The 22,500-nt window shown below is 44.6% G+C and overlaps 1 long non-coding RNA gene across 1 annotated transcript in view; it reads left to right on the top strand.

Annotated features, from left to right (window-relative positions):
• Positions 1–1,440: 1,440 nt before the first annotated feature.
• Positions 1,441–22,500, top strand: part of LOC121689994 — a 72,284-nt gene continuing 51,224 nt past the window's right edge. Inside the window, exon 1 of the long non-coding RNA XR_006024961.1 lies at positions 1,441–1,490. This is a non-coding gene — a long non-coding RNA (uncharacterized LOC121689994). The remainder of the gene's footprint in view (positions 1,491–22,500) is intronic.

Genomic DNA, 22,500 nt, shown 5'->3' with positions numbered 1-22,500 from the left:
TGCGTGTTTATCACTGAGTCATTTTGTCAGAACTACCCAGAGCACATTTCCCCCTACTGGCCCAATAAGCAGCTAATCACTCACTGGAATATTAGTCTGAGGGCTTGAATGGGCAATGCAGCATCTGCTAATGTATTTAGGGGGAAATAGCCTGCGCAAATCTTCCTGGGAACAGTAAATATGTTTTCTCTCTCCTTCTCTCTCTCTCTCTGTTTTTTTTTTCTCATTTGTTTTTAATAACTTGCAGCTGAAATTTGTTTACCCCCTTTAAGGAGAATGTAATTACGCTTGTTTTCATTATAAACCGTGAAACTCAATCAATAAATCTGCTAAGTAATTCATAAATATGGCCCCATCCCTCCGTTTCTTTTGGGCATTCTTTCTGTAGAAGTGCAGAATGCATTTCAGATAGTACTGTACAGTACTAGTTTTAGAAGCCATGCTAAAGTTGACTAAAAAGCGGAATATAAAATCTTTTGGAAATTGATCTTAATGCCTTAAGTAAAAAAAATGAGGAAATATCCAACCTTTAAGGACACCAATTTTCTTTGTGAATGAATAATGTATCGTAAATAAATAAATGTTCTTCCTTAAAATACAGAGGTATTTGCACCCCTATGGTAAATTCCCAAAGAGGAAGGCAGACCATAGAGGAAGGCCAGTTATTTCATGGATCCAGAATACTATGCATCCTGATAAAGTTCCCTTGGCCTTTGTAATTAAAATAGCCCCACATCATCACATACCCTTCACCATACCTAGAGATTGGCATGGTGTTATTTCAGATAGCATAATAGCTGGTTTGATTTGCATTGAGAGATGATCCTTTGAAAAGTACCCCAGGCCAATTCCTTTTTTAGTCAACTTTAGCATAGGTTCAAAAACTTAGGAGCCTAACTGTATCTGTACTAGCATTTTACATCATCTACTATGAATAACTGATTCTTTCTGCATACCACTTTTCTTAGCAAGACTACACGTGTATGTTTTAAGAACTCTGATATAAACTGATTCCACATGAACACCTTGTTTTTGTTTTCTTATCTGTAATACACAAATGGGATCTAATCAGTTCTTCATTCTTTTTGAATCTCTTCCAATTCCATTATTAACAAGCCTAAGATGCACTGTTATTATTTTGTCATCCCAGTCAACCCAAAACTTGATTCTTGATTCTTAGGAACCATAGGCCTAACCTTGGGCCGTGGTATTTTAACACTATAAATTAACATCGCTAAACTCAGTGTACTCTCAAGTATGTGACATCCGACTGCGAGTATGTGCTATTTGGTGATTACAGGATCACCTCTGGCAATCACTGCATTTCTTTCTAACAAACAGGTTTAATTTGATTCTGTACATGCCGTCATTGGATATTTTTATCTTGTTTGTGTATAACAATTTCTTTTTTTGTTTGCTTGTTTGATTTTATTTTTCCTATGCAGTTCACTTTCCTGGGACTGAAACCACATGATGATTATTTGCAGAAGGTAAGCAACATAGCTACTTCATTCATAAATTGTTTACCAGAAACTGGTATGGGAACGTTTTGGAGAGCCTTCATCTAGAAGCAGTGGTCAACCAAACCACATATCTTGTGTGCCTCATTTTCTTGTCATCCTGGGTACATCATGTTGTACCCAGCTCAAAGGGAGAAGGAGGTTTTGACCCAGACAGGAAGGGGAAGGTTACAGCATTATGTTAATCACTTCTTTCTGTCATTCCAATGCTGGAGAACATGCTCAAACAGCACAAACACAAAAAATGTGTATCACAAATACCTATGAATACAACTTTATCACACATCATAGATTATTTCATCAGCCCTAGTACATAACCATAGGGCCCTATCTTTGGTGATCTGAAACACTTGATCAGAGGCAGAGAGACATTTAGGGTGTGTCCAGTCCACATTTGGTGTGATCAAACGTTGGGCGTATTGTTCAAAAGGGTTGTTCTTCTGTTTCTTAATCTGTCATGGGTGTGTTTTGGGTGTAACGTCCTTTAAACTTATGAGAGTGACATATAAGTAAGTATAGTAAGTATATATACTTTTTTGATCCCGTGAGGGAAATTTGGTCTCTGCATTTAACCCAATCAGTGAATTAGTGAAACACAAACAGCACACAGTGAGGTGAAGCACACACTAATCCCGGCGCAGTGAGCTGCCTGCTACAATGGCGGCGCTCGGGGAGCAGTGAGGGGTTAGGTGCCTTGCTCAAGGGCACTTCAGCCGCGGCCCACTGGTCGGGGCTCGAACCGGCAACCCTCCGGTTACAAGGCCAGAGTGCTGACCAGTGGGCCACAGCTGCCCCACTCTGTCACACTGTCTGCTCACACTATGTCATTCCCTTTAAGAAGGAGCGCAACATCAAACAGTGCATTGGTCAAAAAACATAAGAACAACCTTTTTGAACAATGTGCCTGGCGTCTGGTGAATATTAAGCCATTAAGATAGAAATTTTGGACTGACCACACTCTAAACATATTTGAACCATCCACTTCAGACCGTGCATTTCAGATCATTAAAACATGGCCCTAACGGTGGTTTTGTTCCGTCTCCTATAATTGTACCATTAAAATAACTACAATACTTGTGTTTTGTCTGTAAACAAAAGTGCTCCTTTTATCCTCTTGGCCTCTCTGAATTTATTTACTTTTTTTTTCTCCCAAAGTTGTCCATGCAATTTCACCCAATGCATATTTCATAAAGAGTGTCTGAGATACTTTACAGTGAAAGCTTGATTGCACATTTCCAAGTGTACTTAGATATACCCCAACTTTCCCTGGGGAGTCTGGCTTGTTGTCTGCGTTCTTGTTTGTGAGTCTTGAATTGTGTTTGAACTATGTTCAGCAGATGCTTTCTATACAAAGTAAATAGCAGCACAGTAGTAGGAAAGTCAGACCTAGTTAGTTTGCCTTGGCTGTCTCTATGGGAGCGATGGAACTCCGTGGGTCTGGCTGTCACATTCACATGTCGGAGAGAGGAGAACTTCAATAGACTCACTTGCACACTCTCTCACACACACACACACACACACACACACACACACACACACACACACACACACACACACACACACACACACACACACACACACATACATACACACACACACACACACACACACAATGAAAAAACAGCTACAAGAGATCAAGATGTTGTGACACACTGATGCAGGGGAATGGAATGAGATGAAGAGTATTGCAGTGTGTGTGGTTGGAGAGGGCAGGCCTTGTGTTAATGCCAGCTGTTCATCAGCAAGTGTTAAGACGCTGTTCCTGTGTCTGTTCTGTTGGTGTTTGATGCTCTGTAGCGCCTGCTAGAGGGGAGGAGTTGGAAAAGGTAGTGTCCAGGGTGAAAGGGGTCCTTAGTGATTTTGCTCTGCCCACTTCCTGGTTCTCATATCTAAGGTTGGGCCTTAAGATGTTGTTTTGAGATGGGAACCTTTAGAGCAGGTGGTTTGAGATGGGAACATTTAGAGCAGGTGGTTTGAGATGGGAACCTTTAGAGCAGGTGGTTTTGAGATGGGAACCTTTAGAGCAGGTGGTTTGAGATGGGAACCTTTAGAGCAGGTGGTTTTGAGATGGGAACCTTTAGAGCAGGTGGTTTGAGATGGGAACCTTTAGAGCAGGTGGTTCCTGAACCTTTCATGGGTCTGCTATGGTTCAGAAATGTGTTCTTGTCCTAGTCCTGGTAATGGTCGTGTCTCAATCATCAGTCCTTTAGGTCACCCTCACTGTGAGGGTGTGTGCCCTGTTGCAATCCTTACTGTTGGCCCAGACAGTCCCCGTCACCCACTTCACGACTCCAACTTCTCCGACACACTACACAGGACACTTATCACAATGAGACTCCCAGTCGCCCGTATTCATTAGCACTCATTTCACAGTCATGAATTTAGGCTTCATTTATCTTCCACGGCACCAGAAGCACTCATGTTTATATATGGCAAAGTTATGAGCTGTTGCTGTGGAGCCCTTTCGACAGTAAATTTGTGCAATACATCATCCGGCACTGAAACGGCATTTTAGGAGCCCATTTTAGGAACGCGTCGTTTTTTTTTTTTTCCTGCTTTTTTTTTTGTACGTTTTCAGGACCAGAAAGAAATCAAGTCCACTGCGAGTCTGACTGAGCTCATATCCCATGGGAGGAATTTCCCAGTTGTGCCGTTTTTATATTCAGGTTTGTGGACGTGACGCAGGAAAGCTGAGTCTCAGTTCAGCGGGCGGGCGTTTGGGTGGTGGGAAGGCGGGTGGTATGCAGAGAGTGCACTGAAGCCAAATTATCATCATGTCAGTGGCAGCACCAAAAGAGGAGATAGTGTAGCGGCAGATGTGTTTGCACATTAATCACCAAGCCATGCATTCACTGGCCTGCACAGATAGTGCAGGCTATAGAGGCTTAAAACTGTGTGTGTGTGTGTGTGTGTGTGTGTGTGTGTGTGTGTGTGTGTGTGTGTGTGTGTGTGTGTGTGTGCTATTGTCAACATAAAAATGTGTATGTGTGTTTTATCTTGGTTTATTATTATGTGTGTGAGTGTGTGGTGGTAGTGGTGGTGGTGTGTGTGTGTGTGTGTGTGGTGGTGGTGGTGGTGGTGGTGTGTGTGTGTGTGTGGGGGGGGGGGGGGTTATCTGTATGCCTGTTGGCTTTTTCTCTTGTCTGTGTACCACTGCAGTGTTTCTTTTCTTCACATCAGTATGTGTGTGATTTGTTTGTTTATGTCTCTGTGAGTCTCTGTGTGCATATCAGGAAGACTTGTGTGTATTTGTGTATTAGTGTATGTGTGAGTGTGTGTTTGTGTGTGCACGTTCATATGCGTTTGGGCTAGCATGCTTTCATCAGTATTTGTGTGTGTGTGTGTGTGTGTGTGTGTGTGTGTGTGTGTGTGTGTGTGTGTGCGTGTGTGTGTGTGTGTGTGTATGTGTGTGTGTGCGTGCGTGCGGGCGTGTCTAGACTAATCAAGGCCTGGGAGGGAGTGTTTTCTCCCTCATGCCGAGTCCTGACCTCCACACCGTCGATGGGCATCCCACATCCCACAATGCACTGCGTCCAGGCAAAATGAGCAGTGCCCATTCATCGTCAGAGGTGCCCCGGCGAGACAGGGCATGGACTGGCAGTCGGCGCGGGCAGATCAATACACTCCTCCCCTGCCGACCGCTGCTGAATGATACAGCTGGTGGAGGAGAGCAGGAGAGAGAGGGAGAGAGAGAGAGAGAGAAAGAGAGAGAGAGAGAGAGAGAGAAACATGGGAAGGAGAAAGAGAGGGAAATAGGTAGAGAAGGGGAGATGGAGAGAGAGAGAGGGGGGAGAGAGAGAGAAGAGGGTTGGTGATGTAGAAGGAGAGAAAGAGGAGAAGGTGGAGGAGGTGGAGCAGAGGGGAGACAGGGGATGAGGCGAATGAGCGAGCGAGAGAGAGAGAGAGAGCGAGAGAGTGAGAGAGAGAGAGAGAGTGAGAGAGAGAGAGAGAGCGGGGCGAGAGAAAAAGAAAAAAACGAAGAAAAGCGAGAGAATGGAGGAGGAAGGGTGAAAGAAAGGAGGCAAAGGGAACGGTCGGAGAAGGAGGAAAGTTGTAGCGGAGCATTTAATGATATTTGCCACGGTGTTTCCCTGACAGAGTGCTGTTGGAGGGAGATGGGCCCCACTTTGCATAAACTCAAAGGACACGAGATAGTGCCGTCGCTCCGCCATCGCCTTTTCTTTATGAGCACGTCGGGCCGTCCAGGGCCCCGCTACCCCCGCCGGATATGAGAATATTTCAACAATTTAGGCATTTCCAATATGAATGATATTAAGTAAAATTCACTTTCAATTACTGAGCCTGTAAAATATGTGCTGATGGGTCTGTCTGCAGCAAGTCGGAGAGTGGAAGACGACTTTCCAGAAGATTACTCTGCCTGGCTGCGTCGGATTGTTCATTCCCTTGTAGACAAGCCGAGCCACAGTCTTTATTTGCTAATTGAAGCCATGATTTATACCAAAAAGCATGAAGCGATACTGATAATGTGCTTGTTCCCCGGCCTACTCCTTAATTCAGAGTTATGGCATTTCATATGGCGAGTGTGAATCAGACTACAGTATGTGGCAGATATTTTCCCATGGTCTCACCCTGCCATTATCATCAGGAAGTGAAACCACTATGCAGCAACACTAAAGGCAATGTGGAAATGATGTGACATGAACAGGTCAAGCGGGTGATTGACCAGTGCCTAGTGACTAGTTTGCTTCATCTTTAAGTCACGGTTAACTCACGCTCCCCTTTGGTGTGAATGAATGGTATACTCTTTAATGGCAGAATCAATCCCTGCTGCCAAACTACCACCAAGTGGCCTTGAAGGTTTTTGTTTTGCGGCATTCTCTGCTCTTCCGGACATTAGTTTTGGCTTCCATTTGGCACAGGTTTTTAATTTCCCTCTCCCTGTGAGTCACTTTTAAGTGGCCACCAGAATCCAAGGCTGAATGGTTTTGCTGGTCGTGAGCCAGCTTCCAGTGATTTGAAAAAAAAAATATATATATATTTTTTTTTTAGGGACTCAAGAACACTTGAATTGTGGGCTGAGGGGTTGACTTAATGCTCTTGAGATCTTACAGTAGCCACGGTTCTCGACTGGGCGTTGTTTTCGCTGACGCTAGCAGTTTGACCCTCGGAGCAGAGGCGGGGCTTCTCTTTAAGCTATTAAGATTCAAATGGGAGTCTGCATGAAGCACACGCTTTATCAAAGCATCTGTTTACAAGACACACCTTACTGCATTGAGCAAGGCACCTAACCCCTCACTGGTGCCCGAGTGCCGCTGTAGCAAGGCAGCTCACTGCTTCGAGTTAGTGTGTGCTTCACTTCACTGTCATGATCTCTCTGTGCTCACTAATTCACGGATGGGATAAATACCTTGTATACGCAAGTACACTTGGCCTATAAACCTGATTTACATTTACATTTACAACAATCAATGCACAATGCACCATGCAGTGAGCAAAGTAGAGTCGTCCTTGTCACACACAATCAAAAGCACCATGTAGTAACCAGAATACTCCTATAAGTATATAAGTATAACTATATATGCTCTTTTGATCCCGTGAGGGAAATTTGGTCTCTTCATTTATCCTAATCCGTGAATTAGTGAAACACAAACAGCACACAGTGAGCACACAGTGAGGTGAAGCACACACTAACCCTGAAGCAGTCCCTGAGTCATGTGTCCTGTGTCCTTAAGCCTCTCCTGACATTCCACCTTTGACTCTTGCCATTTATTCCTTTATTTGGAGTGACGTCAGTGATTTCTTTTGTGTGTGAGATAAATCAAAAGTGCTTAAACAGCAGCGTGAGCCTGTGGAGTGGTTTATGCAGCTCTCCCCATGAATCACTCTTGATTAGAGAACCTTAATAATGTGCCAAGCAACTGTGAAAGTGGAGGCTGTCTCTCGTTCGCTTTCATGACTGACTGGGGCATGTATGATTGTGAGGGAAGAGAGGGAGAGAGGAGAGGAAGAGAAAGAAAGAGAGAGAGAGAGAGAGAGAGAGAGAGAGAGAGGTAAGAGTGAGAAAGCGCATGCTGACGTGTGTTCCTGCGAAGCAAAAACAGGTGCTGAAGTTGAATCTGCGAGGCGCAGGCAGTCATCAGACCCATTTATTAGGGGAATAATGTACCCCCGCATCCACTTAGCCAGAAATGTCAAAGAGCTACTTTGCTGTCTTTTCAAGGGGAGAAACTTTGTCAGCATTTCCTTTAGCAGAATGGAGGAAGGGAGGTAGGGAGGGATGGAGAGAGAGAGAGAGAAAGATGAGAGAGAGAGAGAGAGAGAGAGAGAGAGAGAGAGAGAGAGAGAGAGAGAGAGAGAGAGAGAGAGAAGGAAAACTGGCAGTGATGTTTCTCCCCATTTCATTCAAAACTCACATTTAGCAGTTTTGCTCTCTGGAGTCCATCTAGTTCCAGTCCCCTCATCAACATTTGTGGTCTTGTGTTTACACTGTAATTTATACATTTGCATCGGGCATCTGTATTTTTTTTTTTTTTTTTGTGCATTGTGCAGATGTATACACACATCTCCATAGGTGGTTATGCATGCTGATGTGTGTGTGTGTGTGTGTGTGTGTGTGTGTGTGTGTGTGCGGATGTGTGTGGATGTTGTGTCAGCATTTCTCTTGTGGTTTTACAGCCCTGCCATCATCACCTTGCTCAAACACCTCCGTGGAGTGGAACAACGTCGTCACTCTCTCTCCCTATCCAACCCATCACTTATCCATCACTCTTTTAAATCACCGCCTCCTCCTGCTCTCATCGCCTCTCCTCCCTGACCCCCGCCTGCGTCATACACACACTCTCTCTCTCTCTCTCTCTCTCTCTCTCTCTCTCTCTCTCTCTCTCTCTCTCTCTCTCTCTCTCTCTCTCTCTCTCTCTCTCTCTCTCTCTCTCTCAGACACACACACATACACACACACACACAAGCACACACACACACACACACACACACACACACACACACACACACATTACAGGCACACACACACACACACACACACACACACACACACACACACACACACACACACACATTACACACACACACACACACACACACACACACACACACACACAGTCCCATTCACAGCTTATCACAATCACGTGGCACCCTCTCCAGTACTGCGCCACCCCAGTACTCCAGTACTGCGCCTCGCTCTCACTCTCGCTCCGGTCCTGTTCCATCCCAGGCATTGTGGGCCCGTGCTGGCCTCCCGTGCTGGGACGAGGCCATAACTCAGAGCGGGGCCAAACACTGTCAGCCAAGCGTGATAATGTTATCAGAGCGCTGTCAGCAGAGATGGAGCGGGCTCATCCACACCAGGGAGACCACACCAGCATGCCCAGGAGAGAGAGAGAGAGAGAGAGAGAGAGAGAGAGAGGAGAGAAAGAAGAGAGGATAGGAGAAAGTGAGAAGACAGAGGAGAGAGGGGAGGTGAGAGTAGAGCTGTGGCAAAAGAGGAGAGAGGGGAGAGTAGAGCTGTGGCAAAGAGGAGAGAGGGGAGGTGAGAGTAGAGCTGTGGCAAAAGAGGAGAGAGGGGAGAGTAAGGGAGGTGGATGAGGTGGAGGAGAGAGAGCGAGATGAGGGGATGAGTTGGAGGAGGTGGAGAAGAGAGAAAGAGATGAAGTGAGAGGGGACGAGGTGGAGGAGAAGTGAAAAGAGGAGGCATAGCAATGGGAGAGGAGGTGGGGACATGAGACCAGTGTGTGAGTGTGTGTGTGTGGGGGGGGGGGTTGGGGGAGAGGCACAGCCTCCTGTCCCTCCATCATCATTGGTCAACCCTCCCATCCCATCCCGAAACAACCCTAAAACAGGACATACTTATTGTCCAGATCTATTGCTATGACCACTGTTCCATAAGCCACTCACCAGCCCAGCTAATCAAGTATGCTACTGTAACTCTCACTGACCAAATGGCCAAAAGCAGCACATACAGAGAGTTAGCTGAGCCAGGTGACTACAGTATTAATAACCAGTTTGCTGTACTCTTTCTCAAATCGGCCTAAGCATTAGGTTTCAGGATTTGTTTAGCAGTTCACACACAAGATAGCTTTACTTGAGTTTTTTTGAGGAGTTGAATGTTGTAATAAAGGCTGGTGTGTTGATAAACATGCAATTATAACGAATTAAGATGACTGAAGACTGCTGTTAAAGATGTTGTGGGGTGATAGTGTGCTGTGGGGTATCAGCTCACTGGGACTGCTGCACAGATAGAGGATGGGAAAGGTAGTGCTGTGTCCAAGGTGGCGTGGAGAAGTTTCATTTCTTGTGAGAGCAGCCTATTAAACTTTCTCCACGCCTTTGCAATCCCCCTCACTCTCTCTCTCTCTCTCTCTCTTCCTCTCTCTCTCTCTCTCTCTCTCTCTCTGGCTGTCTAAAATATTTGCATTAGTCATAATTCAAAATAGCGGAGGGGCATTGATCGGTGACTTTGGCTTTTCACTGCCGAGATTGCCCTAATTCATCACATCTATACATTGCTATACGTTAATAGCTGTGTGTGCGCCGCTGCCACTGCCGCTGTGTTGCCCGCCGCCAACTCTGCCCGCGTTTTTTTTTTTTTTTCATTGGCTGCTTTTCACACTTGCCGGCTCCTGGAGGAGTCAGCGATCGAGCGGAGTTCCACTCGGGCAGTGGAAGCGGGGGCAGATTTACAGTCCTCTCATCAGCGGCACTAATGTCTGTCGATAGCCCTTGCCTTTGCTCGGCGCAGGGGGGACATTGAGGTGTCTGCGGCCCGCTGACGGGACTCAAGAGGAAATAATTAGATGTGTCTGCTTGATGGAAATGCGCAGCCGTCACCCGCTCGAAGCCAAGGTCTGCTCAGGCACCGTTTGGCGAGTGAAAGCAAGCAGCGTCATTATCAACTTTTAATCCTGCTCATCCTCCTGGGTTTATCCATCTACTGTACCTCCAATTCATCCATCACCATCTTCATCCCCCTCCTCCTCATCATCATCATCATCATCATCACCACACTCTGTTTCATTATTTTTCAAATTTCGATCACAGTTCCCCTTGGCATCCTCAGCCTCCTGTTTGCCTTGTTCATACAGTGCTACTTCTTTTCTCTGCCATCTTAACACTCATCTTTGTCATTGCCTTTCTCGTCCTTGTTGTGATCCGACGCCACAGATTGTCCTCATTAATACCACTACCAGTCTCGCCATTATCATCATCATCGCCCCATCTATTGTGATTATCATTACCATTATCATCACAGCCGGCGACATTGTTCAGTGCATCTGGGCCGGGCTGCTTCCTGTCTTTTGTAAACACACACAGGCAACGGAATGAAAAGCATCTCATTATTTACCTATTCATGTATTACTCTCATTATGTGATCAGGCGGAGAGGGGGATCTCCAAAGGCCGTCACTGTTTAATTCCCCACGATTCGCTCGCTCTCGCTCGTTATTAAAATGCTAATCGGTCCCCGGAATCAAGGCCGACGCAAAGCGTGTGTGGGAGTGTGTGTGTGTGTGTGTATGTCTGTGTGTGTGTGTGTGTGTGTGTGTCTGTGTGTGTGTGTGTATGTGTGTGTGTCTGTGTGTGTGTGTGTATATATCTGTGTGAGTGTGTGTGTGTGTGTGTGTGTGTGTGTGTGTGTGTGTGTGTGTGTGTGTGTGTGTGTGTGTGTGTGTGTGTGTAAGTACATCAGAGCCTCGCCAGCCAGACAAAAAGGGGCTTTCATCCCGGGGTTTGCTGTCTCGTCAGTCGCCGGGTCCTGTTTACAGAGCTCTACCCAGGCCAGGAGAGGCGAGGGCGAAAAGGAACGAGACGAGGCTGCTCGTAAGAGCTGTGATGTGCAGTGTCAATGTGCGGGATCAAAAGCTGCCTCGACAAAAGCCCTGGCCCCTGACTTGTCTGACATCAGATCTTTGTCATACCAGGGTCGTGATTACTTACAGAAGGTGGACAGGAGCAGACAGAATGTGTGTGTGTGTGTGTGTGTGTGTGTGTGTGTGTGTGTGTGTGTGTGTGTGTATGTGTGTGTGTGTGTGTGTGTGTGTGTGTGTGTGTGTGTGTGTGTGTGTGTGCGTGTGTGTGTGTGTGTGAATATGTGAATATGTGAATATAAAAGACACTTGAAAGGAGATGCATCACACAGTTCATGGGAACAGCTGCACAGAGCCGTTCAGCTTCAGTGACTCTCACATTTTTGCAAGGCATGAGTAAATTCTTCTATTTTAGACACCTTTTTTTTCATTGTTTTTACCTCCACTTTTTTAAAAAACATATTTGTATTGATCAAACCTCTGAGCATGTTACAAACATTATGACAATTGACAGCAAAAAAAAAAAAAAAAAAGTTTCATTATTATTTTTTTGCTGTTGTTGCGACTGTAGCAGATACTTTCTAATGAGGAGACACAGCAATCCTCCATAGAAATGTTTGTAACGCAACCATGGCAGTCGTCTACACATATTCCCCCCCTTTCGCCCCTAAAAGTTGACATGTGAATACATCGTGCCAATCATGTGGTATGCTGTAAATAAATCGTGCCAATCATGTGGTATGTTGTGAATACATGGTACCGATCATGTGTTGTGATCTTGCAGCCCATGCGAGGTTGGTGTGTCGTGATTCGTGAAGCATTGCACACACGCAGTTCTACCTGAAATAGAAGCCCGATAAGTGCCCCAAAAGTGTTGCAATATGGCCGCCGAGTGGAGGGACTTGCCTAAAAGGACTTTGACTGTAGTCCGTGACAATTAACTATATAACAAGGAACATACGTGGTAACTACCACCCATTATACCCAATCACCTACCCAACCACCCACTTCCCTCCCAACCCTGGTATGTCCTATTAAGTACATCACACAGAATAAAAAGTGTTATGTGGGCAGTCAAGTAATAGACATTAACAATTATACACACACTCACATACAATAATATGGATATTACCAACTGAAAATAAATACATAAATTAAATAATAATGTAAAACAAATAAGGGGGGGGGGGGGCACATACTAATCAGATTAAGTGTCAATACAGGATAAATTCCTCATGTAAGTTAGATGAGGGTCCCAAGTTTTGTGACATTTTCTCAAGGATCCTCTGACAGTATGTTTGATTTTTTTTCTAGATCCAGGAATGGCATTACATCTTCTAACCAAGAATTTGTGCCAGACAGTTTAGGGCTCTTTCAATTTAACACTATTTGACGCTTGGCTATAAGAGCAGCAAATGTGATAAGGTCAGTTTGGTAGTTGGTACTGTACATTTTCCTATAACAGGAGACAAGAGATAGCAATCAAAAGGACATAGAGTTAGAGAAATGTTAAAAACTTCAGAGAGGGTATCAAAAAAAGATGTCCAGAAAGAGTGTAGCTTTGGGCAAGAGAAAAAGGTGTGTGTACGGTCTGCTGGTGATTGAGAACACCTGATACAGAGATCGTCTGACCCTCAGAATAGTTGTTTTTAGTCTGGCTCTGGTGTAGTGGGGCAGCCGTGGCCTACTGGCTAGCGCTTTAGACTTGTAACCGGAGGGTTGCCGGTTCAAACCCCGACCAGTAGGCACGGCTGAAGTGCCCTTGAGCAAGGCACCTAACCCTTCACTGCTCCCCGAGTGCCGCTGTTGATGCAGGCAGCTCACTGCGCCGGGATTAGTGTGTGCTTCACCTCACTGTTTGTTCACTGTGTGCTGAGTGTTTCACTAATTCACAGTTTGGGATAAATGCAGAGACCAATTTTCCCTCACGGGATCAAAAGAGTATATATATATATATATATACTTACTTACTTTGAACACGTTGAATAAGACTCATACGAGCACATATACAGTACAAGTACACTTGATCCTTTGCAAGACTTCCCTCCACAAGATTACGTCTAATGTGAGACCCAGCTATTTTTCCCACATATCCCTAAGCCCCCAGAGAGGAGAAGGTTGAGATGAGAGAAGACCATATAAAGAAATACTAACTTGTGATATTGAAGAGGACATTATGTTTTCTAATAACGTTTATTAGAAAGTTTAAGAAAGGATGTAAACTGAGTTTTTTTTTGTTTGTTTTTTTTTCAATTGCAGAATTGAAAGTACCTAAATAGACTAAGAGAGTACCTCAATGTGTTTTGAGATATCAAATTTAGTAACTAGATCAGCGAAACTCCCAAAGGACTCGTCTAAATGCAGGTCACGAAAATAGAGAAGGCCCGTCTGCTTCCAGAGTGAACAGGTGGTTGTTGCAGATAGGAGTGAGAGCAGAGGAGGATTTTAGTCCATAGTGCTGTCTGAAGTGTTTCCAAATTTTCAATGAGTAGAGTATGACAGGATCAGGAGAGTTGAAGATGTGTTTTCGTTTGTGACACGGAGACGGGCTGGATATAGCATGCCAAACTTCACTCCTTGTTTGTAGACAAGTAATTTGATCTCTTTTGAATGCTGTGCGCCTCTTTGCCACCGCTGCATCGCTGAAATCCTCGACAATTTTGATCTTGTGGTCTTTGTAAGAGATGTCCTTGTCGGATTTTGCCCATTTCAATACAGTATCTTTCTCAACGTATTCGGAGCTTCTCTCGGACGTGGCTTGGGCTGTAGACTCTGGTCAGCACGGTCCCACTCAGGTGGCTGCGAAAACAATTCCCCCCAGCAGCGTAGAAAACAACTTAGCCATGAAATCCCTTGCCTCTTTTCCTTCAGTGTTTTCGGGGAGACCCAATATTCGAAGGTTTTGACATTTTGACCGAGATTCCAAGTCTTCCACTTCAGTTTTGAGCACAGCATTCTCCTCAACCACCGACTCTAGACTGTATTGGAGTCCGCTAACATCATGTTCCGTCTGTGCTATCCGATCACTGTGGTCAGATAAGCTAGTTTCCATCTCTCTAATTGTGAAAGCCTGAGTCGCCAGAGTCTTCCCAATCGATTCGACTGATGACCGGACAGGTCTTAGTGAACTATTCAGTAGGGCTGTGAGTTCGTCAGTCATAGATTTTCTAAGTTGTTCAAGCTCCTGAACAAGCTTCTCAAGTAGTTAATGGATCCTGTGTCATGTTGCTAGTACAACCTTTATCACTCTGGGTTTCAGTTGTTCTGCCACTATGTTTTGCTGTTTTGCTCATCCTCAAATACTTCAATTTACCAATGCCCTTTCCTTACAATACTTATTAGTACTTATGGTACAAAATGAACTGAAAAAGTACAGGAGCTCATATGACGCACGTCTTATCACCACATTTCGTAATCGGAAGTCCTCCACTCAGTATTTTAATTCGCCTCCTTAACACTGGTAAATCATAATCCTTCCAGTGGTATATTTCAGACCTGACATCAACATGCCCCCAGAAACCTGGAATACAGCTCAAGTAAAAGTGATATTCAAATGAGTTGATGGTCATATTCTAAGCCCACACACACACACACACACACACCGAAAAATAATAGATGAGATGAGATGCAAAACAGTACCATTTCTGTGCTGCACCGACGCCACAATAATTAAATAAAGAAAGGAAGAGAAAGTGTCAATTCTCTTTTCACATTGGAATGTCCTGGTTGGGGCAGCCACACCTGTACAGCACGCCACTGCTTTACTACTTAAGCTAATTTCATGCTCCAGCACCCTCGCTGGGGATGAAGTCATAACTCGCCCCTGCTCCCTCTCACGCTCCTGCACCCGCGCCACCCACCCTCAGCCTCGTTGCGCGAGCGCGGGGCGCGAAGGGACGGGATGGCTAGCTTAACAAATCCCCCTGTGGAGCATCCACTCTTAAAGCACAGACAACAAGAGCGCTGCTGTGAGCCAAATCCATTCAGTGGACATGTTAATGACTGCCATAAGCCCAGACGGCCAACATTAGTTCTGATTATAATTCCACTCAGTGTGGGAAAAGTTTAGGTGTTATTTGTGTTTATGTGTTTATTTGTATTGATTTATTTCTCTGGTGTGATTGGATACAGTGGCAGAGGCCATTTGCTGTGAATGCCATTTGCTGTTACAAACACTGCAGTCCATTTTAATTGTAGACATACATCATCTATTGCAGTATAATGCAGTAGGAATGTTCCATATGCAAAGACAATTGATATCCCAGCAGAGGAGGATTTAAACCAAGCAGTGATTCCAATGGTCCAATCTAATCCAATCCTATCCAATGACTGCACCTAAAGCCACATTTCCAGCACTGGTCTATGCATAAATAGCACAATTTGTATATACACACACATGGCCAAGGCAATAATAGAGTCTGTAATGTCATTCCACATTCCACAATGTACTAGAGACGTGTCAATACAATAGCATGACACAATATTAAGGGCTGTTTCTCTCTGTTTTATCATGACAAATGTTGCTGGTCTGGTGGCAATGTAATGGCACAAATACCTGCTGAGGAAGCACAGCAGCCTGAGAGCTTGCGGATAATGCACAACAGGGAAGCACACACAGATGCAGACACACACACACACACACACCATCACCACCACCTACATGGAAGAACATACAACCCCCATATGTGCGCAGTGTGTGTTTAGACAGCTCTCGCCCGATATGGTAACCTAAGTAAGAGCTTTTCTAAAGAGGCCGTTTGTGAAGATTTTGATGTGAACGATGCCGGAAATTGCAGCGCTTGAGAATGTGTCCATCACAAGGAAAACACCGGCTTTGACACCTTCCGTCCGATATTTTAAAAGCCTCTCGCAACCTAATATCAGGGCAACTTTTGTAAAGTGGATGGAAGAGCTGCAGGCCCAGTAGTGGCTCTTTGACAAGTCAGCTCTTCTGTAGCTTATCAGCTTGCTTCACCAAAATAAAGGCAGAACGGAAGAAAAATAAAGAAGATCAAAAAAAAAAAAAAAAGCAGGACCAATTACCTCTGTGAGCAATCGATTGGTGAGAATAAAAGGCAAACATTTGTTGCAGTCCCCAGCACAAAGATTAGAGGACTGTGTGCATTTATTTTTTGTCATAGAATGGTTAACAGAATTAGACCTTTTACACTTCTTAGATTTCTGTCTCCTAGAAGACATTGAATAGGGTAACAAGAGAAACAAAACAGAAAGGGGGGGGGGGGGGTGAAAGGGGGAGTGAGATGGAGAATGTGAGAGAGAGAGAGAGAGAGAGAGAGAGAGAGAGAGCAGAGAGAAAGAGAATGCATGGCGCTAATAAAGGCTATTGATACTTCTATTCATCTCATTGTGTGTGTGTGTGTGTGTGTGTGTGTGTGTGTGTGTGTGTGTGTGTGTGTGTGTGTGTGTGTGTGTGCGCATGTGCGTGTGTGTGTGTGTGTTTTCTGCCCACTCAAGTGTCTTTTTGGACTTCTAATCTGATGTAATTGATTTTTTTCCGAATCCATTTTTTCCATTGGGTGCTTGCTGGAGCTTGTAAGCAGTGGCATCGAACACTGAGTGCCTGGGCTAATACAGGGGCCTCATGGTGCTTTCTAAGGCCTGCACACCTCTCGTCCTCCATGGCCATCCCTCTTATTACCTTTCTGTGTAAGCCCCATCTTTATTACCTCACCTCTTTATTCCCTCCCCTCAATTGCCATAGCATTAGAAATAAATCATCATCGATGAAGAGGCAGTGGCATCAAACATGCTTTTCTTCCCTCTTCAGCTCTTTGTTCCTGTCTGTCAACTCTTTCCAGTGACGTGGTTGAGATGGCATGAAAACGGAGGTCTCGGAGATTTACGGTGATGGCCAAAGAAACAGTGAAGCAAAATATGGTTTGCAAAGAGATCTGGAGATCAGATCACTGCATAGTCGGTGTCAGACGGATAGTTAGCTAGACCAAAGTCCTTTTAGGCAAGTCCCTCCACTCGGCGGCCATTTGACAACGCTTTTTGGGCACTCGTCGGGCATCCATTTCGGCAGAAATGCGCGTGCGCAAGGCTTCACAACACCAATCTTGCTCCAGCGGCGAGATCACAACACATGATTGGCACAATGTCTTCACAACACACCATGATTGGCTCAATGTATTCACATCACACCACATGATCGGCTCAATGTATTCACATGTCGACGTTTTGCCGAGGAAGGGGTGGGATATGTGTAGACAACGGCCATATTGGCGTGACAAACTAGCCCCATGCATTTCTATGGAGTATTTTTTGAGTGCTGTGTCTCCACATTAGAAAGTCTCTGGCTAGACGGCCAGACAGGCAGACCTATAAAATGGTGAGTGCAGTTACACTCTGGACAGCCTCCATTGGCTTATTTAACCATATGAAATTGCCTAAAGCATTTCAAATGAAGCCTGCAGCATAAGATCATTAGTGCATTTTTGTGACTTCAGTCATTGTGCATGGCTCAGACTGTTTACATCTATCAACCAGTGGTCATTAAAAAAGACCTTCAGCAGAACATAATATTCCTTTTAGATGGTGGCAAGTCTGTTTATTGCAAACAATTGATTTTGTTTGTTTGCTTTTAATTGAGAAGCTGATTATTGAATTATTTCCAGTAACTGCAAGTTGCATTTCAGTTCAAATTTGAGATCTAGATATTGAAATTACAGTAGGTGCTGAGTGCGATCAATTAATTGAGATTGTGTTAATTACAGTAATGTATGCCTCATACATTACAGTAATAATGACTTCCATAGGTCTGCTGTGGATTAGTATGCAAATGTAGGTGTATTTATATTTGATTGCTATTTTAGCATGTTTATTTTCATGAATATAAACTTAGCACATAATCGTTACGCTAAATCGTTTCTCTAAGCATGTGCATGCTGTAGTGAAACCGCAGGCTTTTTTGCTCCTGAGACAGAGCTTCTTCCTGCCTAACGCAGTATTTGGGGTCACCCTACAGCCATCCACACTAATCATTATTACATGTACATTGCATTTTCAGCTCCTTTTTCAGTAACAGGGCAAATCTGACGATAACTTAAGGCTCATTTGTGACATTTTCTGAAAATTAGAAATGCCAACACATTTGGGAAATATCACCATTACATAGGTGGACACTGGCTTTACACATCTTTACAAACATTGTTACATATCTGAAGTAAAGTTCACATACACATAGTTCATACATGTTATTCATAATATATACACTGGCGCTTTCACATACTGTACACACACACACACACACACACACACACACACTCAGTGTGTGTGCCTCTGTCAGTTTGCAATTGTGCTCACGACACTCAATGATTAATCAATTAATTATTGTTTCATAAACAAACAGCATTTGCTCGGGATTATCATTGGCATCCCACATTCTTTTCTGGAGTGCACTATTCTCAGGAGTGATTAAAAACTGAAACTAGGACAGATGTTGGAAACGAGATCATTGGCAAGTTTAATTAATTGCTCTTGAGATAATTATTTAATCATCGCTGTGATTAATTCTCGATGGCGACCCCCCTGATTGTGCGTTACTCGACTGATGAGAGCTCCACTTGTTTGTAAAATGCCGGGCATTTGAGCGTTTAGTGTTTTAAGCTGATGTTTGGTGTGTACGGCGTGCATTTGTGTATGGGTGTAGTGTGGTGTCAAAGCCTGGACAACCTTCCCCAAACCCAAACCAGATCATACGCCCTTTACCACGTGTCGGGACTTCAGTTATCAACCATGCGCCGGGGCTGCAGTTATCAACAATGCGTCGGGGCTGCTCCTCCTCTTTCTCCTCATCCTCACTCGACTTCAGGCATCTGCGGCCCACTGGTTAGGGAATCCGACTTGTGACCGAAGGGTGGCTAGTTCGATCCCTGACTGGTAGGAAAAATGTGGGTGGGGGGGGGGAGTGATTGAACAATGCTCTTACACATCCACATCCATGGATGAGGTGCCCTTGAGCAAGGCACCTAACCCCCAACTGCTCCCCGGGCGCCAGGATTAAGATGCTCACTACTCTGAGGGATGGTGTGTGTGTGTGTTTGAATGGGTGTACACTGTGTGTGTGGGTATGTTGTACAATACACCCGGATGGGTAAAATGCAGAGAACAAATCCCTTGTATAGTATAAGTATACTTGGCCAATAAACCTGCTTTACATTTACATTGAGGTTGGAGGACAATTGTGGCTGAATCCCTGTGACACAAAGCCAAGTGAGCTATTTGTTGTGCGGAATACAGATTGTGTGTGTGGTGTGTGTGTGTGTGTGTGTGTGTGTGTGTGTGTGTGTGTGTGTGTGTGTGTGTGTGTGTGTGTGCATGTGTGTGTGCGTGTGTGTGTGTGTGCGTGTGCGTACGTGTGCGTGTGTGTGCGTGTGCGTGTGCGTGTGCGTGCGCGTGTGCGTTTGTGTGTGCGTGTGTATGTGTGTGTGTGTGTGTGTGTGTGTGTGTGTGTGTGTGTGTGTGTGTGTGTGTGTGTGATCACAGTTCCTCTCCCCTGTATCTTATCACTCTAACCCTCATATTGATCAAGGACTCCACACAGTAAAGCGGCAGCAGCAGCAGAGCAGGCCAGCACAATGAGAGTGTTTGTGTCCCACATTGATCCGCGCCTCAGCAGGTAGCAGTGGCTCTTATTAGCCTATTAGAGTGCAGGACATCCACTCATTCACTACTACAGAGTGCACGGCATAGTGAATTAACACACTATTTTAATAGTGCATCATGTAGTGAAATAGTAAATGGCCCAAATGCAGGCTTTGGATGTGCAACAACAGCCCATTGACAGATGTTTACAATGGCTCTAGACAAATGTGGAAGAAAACAAAGTTGTATTTTTTCTGTTAGTTTGTTTGTTTGTTTTGGCTCCCCTTTCTCATCCTTCTCCTTCCTCTGAGGTGTCCATCCTCATTAGTTCCCCTTTCTTTTTGTTTGGCAGTCTTCCCGTCTCTTTTTTTCGCTCTTTCATTCTGTCACTCTCTCCCTCTCTTCCACTCATCCTTTCAATCCTTATAACTCTCTCTCTCTCTCTCTCTCTCTCTCTCTCTCTCTCTCTCTCTCTCTCTCTATCTATCTCTCGACAACTCAATGTCTTTGTTGCTCTCTCAATGCGTCCTCTCTCTTTCTGACCCTTTTCTCCAATGCATTCTTGTCTCAATCTGTCTCTCTCTCTCTCTCTCTCTCTCTCTCTCTCTCTCTCTCTCTCTCTCTCTCTCCTCTCTCTCCTCTCTCTCTCTCTCTCTCTCTCTCTCTCTCTCTCTCTCTCTCTGCCGTGGTCATTTGTTCTCCTGTGTGTGCCCTGAGGTGACGTGGGCACGGCTGCTGTTCCAGCAGGCATCCACGGTCCTCTCTATGTCTGAGTGCCGGACTGCAGACAGGGACTGGCACACTCTCTCAAACACACACACACACACACACACACACACACACACACACACACACACACACACACACACACACACACACACATACATGTCCAATCGCGATACACCCATACACTGACACACTGAACAGATGGTGCCACTGAGAGCATTGGCTCACGCACACACACACACACACACACACACACACACACACACACACACATACCTTCACATATACAAACAAACACACACACATAAGTACATGCACAGTGTCCGGAGTAGAGTGACGGAGCTAGTGCCTGTGCCGTGTGTGTGTGCTGCTGGTGCACTACAGGCTGTTGCAGTGTGATGGCTGTTGGCTAGCACACATGCTCAAACTGAGGTCATTGTAGTCCAATATAGCTAATTTCAGTTATGTGTGTGTGTGTGTGTGTGTGTGTGTGTGTGTGTGTGTGTGTGTGTATGTGTGCATGCGTGCGTGCGTGAGTGCGTGCATGTGTGCATACAGTATGTGCGTCTGTGCTTGCGTGTGTGCACGCCTGTGTGTGTGTGTGTGTGTGTGTGTGTGTGTGTGTGTGTGTGTGTGTGTGTGTGAGTGTATGTGTGTGGCTTTTATGGATTTGAGCCAGATATGTTTGTTTAGGACTGTCAAAATAGTAAATAATAATAGTTTTAAGCAGGGCTTTGAACCGGTTCAAGGAACGAAAACGAAAACCGGGAACTTTTTGTATTTTACAGGGAACAGAAACGAAACCGGAAACGTTATTATTTTTGATGTTCTGGAACAGGAACACTTATTTAAAAATAATGGTAACCGGTTAATACCGGTTTTATTTCGTTCCTCAAAGTTTTCGTTGCCTAAAAAAAAAAAAAAGTAATTATTTTCCTGCGCACGTTACCATGACGGCTGAGGTTCACTTCCTGTGTGACATCACATCAGACATTCGCTGACTGTATGGAGAAAGAGCGGTGGATTACAAAGTCTCCACTCCACATCTTAAATAAGGGGTAAATTACGATCCATCGTTAATTAAAACGCTCATTCCAAACACAATAACAATAGCTATATTTGTCGACTCCACGTTAATGATGGACTAGCGAACATTTGGCTAAATGGCGCCAACACCTCTGTTTGCCTAATGCACAGATGGCTTGTTACGGTATGAGTAGGCCTACTGGATGGCCTTTCCCCCCGACAGTTGGAATTTGTTGTAAATTATATAATAATATAATTATTATTATTTAATAATGGTTGTAATATTATTACATTTGGTTTAAGCTGGATGAGAAAGATGTGAAAGATGTGACATAATTCTATAGCATTAAACAGCTGACAGGAACAAAATTAACCGTTCCGGGAACAGTATTTTTTTGTTCTAACCGGTTCGGGAACGTCAATTTATTGGTGGAACTCATAACCGGAAACGTTATAATTCCGTTTCTGTTCGGAACGAACCGAATGGAAAAAAAAATCGGTTCAAAGCCCTGGTTTTAATTTTGATTAATTAATTATAGAAAGAATAACACATTAAAAAAATAACGCTAATCAATCGCTGAAATGACATTTGACCCAGTGCAGTCTGGCTACAGTGACTGAAGGAGGCAGACGAGAAAGCACTGCTTGGTGCTGTGAATGAAATATTTAACATGCCAAGCCAACCAAACCAAACAACAAAAACGCCTGAATACAATTTGCTTAGTCACATCCACGTTAACTCCAGATAGTCACTCGCTCCGTCTCTCAACCCCTGCCCCCAGTCCTCCTTCCCCCCTTAGCCTACTGAGAGCTCTTCTTCTTGGGCATCCACAGGTCCCAGGA

Source organism: Alosa sapidissima, chromosome 18 (assembly GCF_018492685.1).
Source record: "Alosa sapidissima isolate fAloSap1 chromosome 18, fAloSap1.pri, whole genome shotgun sequence".
Lineage (NCBI taxonomy): Eukaryota > Metazoa > Chordata > Actinopteri > Clupeiformes > Clupeidae > Alosa > Alosa sapidissima.
The sequence above is the reverse complement of the archived record's forward strand: the minus strand, read 5'-3'. Positions and strand labels throughout refer to the sequence as shown.